The sequence below is a fragment of the Chiloscyllium punctatum genome, chromosome 6 (assembly GCF_047496795.1).
Source record: "Chiloscyllium punctatum isolate Juve2018m chromosome 6, sChiPun1.3, whole genome shotgun sequence".
NCBI lineage: Eukaryota > Metazoa > Chordata > Chondrichthyes > Orectolobiformes > Hemiscylliidae > Chiloscyllium > Chiloscyllium punctatum.
The window spans coordinates 29,477,264-29,483,467 of record NC_092744.1 but is presented as its reverse complement, the minus strand read 5'-3'; positions in this window follow the sequence as shown (position 1 = coordinate 29,483,467).

Here is a 6,204-nt window from a genome sequence, read left to right as displayed (position 1 = left end):
ATACTATGGGAATTAAAATTCAATTATTAAAATCTGGAATTAAATGCTTGATGAATGGTGACCATTGAGCCATTATGATTGTTGTAAACTTAGTGGCCTAGCAACCCATCGCAGATACTGTCAATTTAATTGGCATTAAATTGAACGGTTAAATGCTTGCCATTAAGGAGTAAAGGCAAGCACAGACATTTGTTACCCATTCCTAATTGCTCTTTTAGATGTAAGCCATTTCAGAGGGCAATTAAGAGTTTCCCACATTGCTGTTCATCTTTAAATTATATTCCTATACAACATAATCTCTTCCATAATTCTTTTCCCCATTACTGGTCTGGTGTCACATCGCCTGATCAGGCAGGGATAGCGGACTTCATGCCTGAAAGAACATTAATGAACTACAAGTATTTTTATGACAATTATTGGTAGTTACATGGTCATCATACTGAGACTAAGTTTCAATTCCAGATTTTATTAATTAAGTTCAAACTTCACCAACTTTTGTTGTGGAATTTTAACCAAAGTCCACAGAACGATGTTAGATATGCATTAAATGTCTCATGAAGTCTCCAGACTCTCCTGAAGCCTATCCACAAGTCAGGAGTGTGATGGAATGTTCCTCACTTGCCTGGAAGGGTGGAGCTCCAACAATACTCAAGAAGCTTTACTCCACCCAGGGGGCAATGCAGCCCACTTGATTGGGAATGACATCCACAAGCATCCATTCCCTCTACCATCACCGTGCAGTAGCAGCAGTGTGTACAACCTACAAGATGCATTTCAGAAATTTATCAAGGGTTCTCAGACAGCACCTTCCAAACCCATGACCACCTCCTTCTAAAAGGACAAGGGCAGCAGATGCATGGGAATGCCACCACCTGCAAGTTCCCTCCAAGCCACTCATCTTGTTGACTTAGAAATATATTGCCATTTCTTTATTGTCGCTCGGTTAAAATCCTGGATTTCTTATCCAAAGAGCATTATGGGTCAACTTAAAGCAGGTGGACTGCAGCAGTTGAAGAAGGCAGTTCACCAGCAAAAAACTCAATTAAGTTGGTGAGATAGCTTTCGGCGTGGGAAACTATGTTGACTATCCCTAATCAGTCTTTGCCTTTCCAAATGCATGTGAATCCTATCCCTCAGACTCTGCTCACTGCTCTTTAGTTTCCTAACTTTTCCTTTACCATCTTTCTTAAATAAGGGCACCCCATTAGCCAGTCTCCACTCTTCTGGCACCTCACTGGTTGCTGATGATGATACAAATATTTCAGCAAAGGGCCCAGCAATTTCTTCCCTGAGCTTTCCATAAAGTTCTGGGATACACCTGACCAGATCCTTGGGATTTATCTACTTTATGCATTTTAAGTCTTCCAGTACCTTCTGTCTGTACTGTGGACAATTTTCAAAACATGACTATTTATTTCCCAAAGGTCCCTAGAATCAATGTCCTTCTCCACAGTAAATACTGACCCCGAAATATTTGTTTAGTATCTCACCCATCTCCTGTGGTTCCACATATAGATGACAATGTTGATCTTTAATGGCCTTATTCTCTCTCTAGTTACTTGATTGCCCTTAATGTATTTATAGAATTTATTTTGATTCTCCTTAACCCTATTTACCAGGGCAATCTCATGTCCCCTTTTTGCCTGATTTCCCTCTTAAGTATATTCCTACTATCCCTGAACTCCTTTAGGGACTCACTTGATTCCAAGTGTCTACACCTGACATCTTGCTTTTTTTTGATCAGAGCCTTAATTTTTCTAGTCATCCGGCATTCCCTATGCCTACCAGCCTTACCGTTCGCACCAGCAGGAACATACTGTTTCTGAACTCTTGTAATTTTATTTCTGAAGCTCTCCCTCTCACCAACCTGTGAATAGCCTCCCCCAATTGATTTTAGAAAGGTTTTGCCTAATACTGTCAAAATTGGCCTCACTCCAATTTAGAGTATTAACTTGTAGATCTTTTTCCATAACTATTTTGAAAATAATAGAATTATGATCACTTGCCCTGAAGTGCTTCCTCACTGACACCTCAATCACTTGCCCTGCCTTATTTCCCAAGAGAAGGTCAAGTTTTGTACCTTCTTTAGTAGGTGCATCCACATATTGAATATGGAAATTTTCGTGTACATACATAACAAATTCTTCTCCATCCAAGCCCTGAACACAATGGCAGTCCCAGTCTATGTTTGAAAAGTTAAAAGCCCTTACTGTAATGAACATATTGTTCTTACAGATATCCAAGGTCTCCTTAAATATTGGCTTCCTTATTTCCTGCTAACTATTGGGCAGCCTATAGTACAATTACAATAAGGTGATCATCCCTTTTTTATTTCTCATTTTTTCAGTATTCATTCACAGGATGAGGACATTGCTGGCTAGGCCAGAATTTGTTACCATCTCTAATTGCCCAGAGGGCAGTTATGAGTCAACCAAGTTGTTGTGGGTTTGGAATCACATATCAGCCAGACCAGTTAAGGATGTTATTTAACCAGATAGGCTTTTCCTGCCAATCAACATGATACATGATCATCATTAGCCTTTTAATTCTAGGCACTTGTGGAATTCAAATTCCACCATCTGCTGTAGCAGGATTAGTACCTGGGTCCCCAGAATATTACCTGGGTGTCTGGATTAACAGTCCAGTGATAATACCATTAGGCCATTGCCTCCCTTCAGTTCCATACAGATAACTTCACTGGACATCCTCCCAAGAATATTCTCCCTGACTACAACTGTAATGTTATCCTTACCAAAAACATCACTCCCCCACCTCTCTTGCACCTGCCTCCTCCCTCCTCCAATTTTCTATCCTTCCTGTTGCATCCAACCCGAGAACATGAAGCTGTCAGTCTTGACCTTCCCTGAATCACATTTCTATAATAACTATGTTATCCTAGTTCCATGTTCCCAACCATGTTGTAAGTTAATCTCCCTGCCAGGCCACTTGCATTGAAATAAACGCACCATCAGTCTTAGCTTGAAATAATAAGATAGAGACACGGTAATATTATTTTCTGAGGAGGGTTGTGTGATTTGGAAATTATCCTCAAATGTCATGGAGGCAGAGTCGAAACGTTTTTAAGGCAGGTTCTTTGTATGCAGGAGGATGAAGTGTTATCAGGGTAGGCAGGAATTTGGAATAATGATTTTATTTAACATTAGGTCAGGCTTGAAGGGCTAAGTGGCCCATTTCTCTTTAAATCTGTATGTTTATATATACTGTCCATTGATTGCTTGAATAGTATAATTGAGGGAAGATTGCTAAATTGTTGGATTATGCATGATGTGTGAAAACCATAACCAAAGGGGAAGTATAATATTCATATGCTAATAAACTAAAGGACAATGTTCCTTTAAAGAACATTTCATGTGGAAAGTAATGTATTTGTTGACATATTTCTGCCTTTTTCCCCTGGGTATTTCCATATTATGTAGCATCTGGAGCTATGGAGCAGAAGGTTTGTTTTGTTGACAGGGACAGCATGAAACCTGATCTAGCTGTTTCTGGAATTCATTAATATAACAGTATAACCCTTGTGTTGCTTAGGTGTACAATTGCGCTGCAGCAAATAATTCGTGTGCATGATTCTCCATGGGATAAACTGCACTAAATTATTTGTGTACGGAGAAAAAAAGTGAACTGGTGGGCAATGTGTTCCTTACTACTCTTGAGCACTTACTAACTGTTATCTTGAAACAGTACAGTGGCAAAATAAAAAAAATACAAAAAATTTAAGAAAAGCCAAAATATAAATAACTCACGTCTTGCCACAGCACTCACTTTTCCGAACATGGAAATATATTGCCAATCCTACCGTGTCATTAGGTCCTGAAATTCCCTTCCTAATGGCATTGCGGATCTGCATGAATTGCTGTAGTTCAAGAAAGCAGCTTGTCACCACCTTCCAGAGATGGGCAATAAATAACAAAAACAGCAATTTGCTGGGGAAACTCAGCAGGTTTGGCAGCATCTGTGGAAAGAAAGCAGAGTTGATGTTTTGATTCCAGTGACTTTTCCTGAGGAGGCATCTTGGTGTCTCAGTGGTTAGTTTTACTGCCTCACAGGGATCCAGGTTCGATTCCACCCATGGGTGACTGTCTATGTGGAGTTTGCATGTTCTCCTGGTGTCTGCATAGGTTTCTGCTGGGTGTTGCAGTTTCCTCCCACAGTCCAAAGATGTGCAAGGTAGGTAGATTGGACATGGTAAATTGCCCATAATGTCCAACATTGTGTACGCTAGGTGGGTTAACTATGGTAAGGGGGGAGGATACTTGGATCCTGGCATGTTGCTCTTCGGAGTGTCATTGCAGACATGATCAGCTGAGTAGCCTCTATTTACACTGTAGGGATTCTATGATAGGAGCATTTGGCAGGACAAGGACTTGCCCTAAAGGAAAAAGAATCTGCATTGTTTTCATTGACTGGTTCAGCAATTGTTTCTTTATTTCTACCAAGTGTAGAGACTTGTTAGGTCAAATGATTTGTTTCTGTGCATCAAATTCTATACAACTTTGTTTCAGTTTATAGAACAGATTCCCCATTTTGACTATTGTGGACATAAGAGCAGGTGAGAGGCTGTGTACTCTGTGGCAAATGACTTACATCCTGACTCCCAAAACCCATTCCACCATCTTTGGGAGTCAAGTCAGGAGTGTGTCAGACTATTTTCCATTGGCCTGAATGAGTTCACATACATAAATATTCAAGCAGCTCAACACCATCCGGAGCTGACAATGAGTTGCTGGAAAAGCGCAGCAGGTCAGGCAGCATCCAAGGAGCAGGAGAGTCGACGTTTTGGGCATAGGCCCTTCTTCAGGAATGAGGAAAGTGTGTCCAGCAGGCTAAGATAAAAGGTAGGGAGGAGGGACTTGGGGGAGGGGCGTTGGAAATGCGATAGGTTAAGGTAAGGGCAATAAGGTGAGGGTGATAGGCTGGAGTGGGGGTGGGGGCAGAGAGGTCAGGAAGAAGATTGCAGGTTAGGAAGGTGGTGCTGAGTTCGAGGGTTGGGACTGAGACAAGGTCGGGGGAGGGGAAATGAGGAAACTGGAGAAATCTGAGTTCATCCCTTGTGGTTGGAGGGTTCCTAGGCGGAAGATGAGGTGCTCTTCCTCCAGCCGTCGTGTTGCTATGGTCTGGCGATGGAGGAGTCCAAGGACCTGCATGTCCTTGGTGGAGTGGGAGGGGGAGTTGAAGTGTTGAGCCACGGGGTGGTTGGGTTGGTTGGTCCGGGTGTCCCAGAGGTGTTCTCTGAAATGTTCCGCAAGTAGGCGGCCTGTCTCCCCAATATAGAGGAGGCCACATCGGGTGCAGCGGATGCAGTAAATGATGTGTGTGGAGGTGCAGGTGAATTTGTGGCGGATATGGAAGGATCCCTTGGGGCCTTGGAGGGAAGTAAGGGGGAGGTGTGGGCGCAAGATTTGCATTTCTTGCGGATGCAGGGGAAGGTGCCGGGAGTGGAGGTTTGGGTTGGTGGGGGGTGAGGACCTAACGAGGGAGTCACGGAGGGAGTGGTCTTTTTGGAATGCTGATAGGGGAGGGGAGGAAAATATATCCCTGGTTGGTGGGGTCCGCTTGGAGGTGGCGGAAATAACGACGGATGATACGATGTATATGGAGGTTGGTGGGGTGGTAGGTGAGGGACAGTGGGGTTCTGTCTTGGTGGCAACTGGAGGGGCGGGGCTCAAGGGCAGAGGAGTGGGAAGTGGAGGAGATGCGGTGGAGGGCATCGTCGACCATGTCTGGGGGGAAATCGGTGTGGAAAGGACACCACCACCAGGGATATATTTCCCTCCCCTCCCCTATCAGCTGGATCTGGGGAGGAATCCATCTTGTCTCATGGCTAAATGGATGCAACACATTTTGTTCTTAGCAATTCAGCTAATTTCTAAATTAAGCTTCAGAAAACCAGAAGAATCAGGTAAAAATTGAAAGAACTGCTTTGGGGAGGAATCCAGCTAGATTAATGGCTTCAAGGATTCGACTTATCTCGTTCTTAGCAATGGCATAACGTGGGACTTCCCATTGTTCAGACTTTCTAAACTAAGATTCAGAAAACCAGAAGAATCAGGTAAAAATCAGAAGAACAGCAGATTCTGTAAATCATGAACAAAAATATTGATTGCGCGAAAAGCTCATCAGGTCTGGCAGCATCTGTGGAAAGAAATCGTTTCGGGCCATTGCTGAGACCTGCTGAGCTTTTCC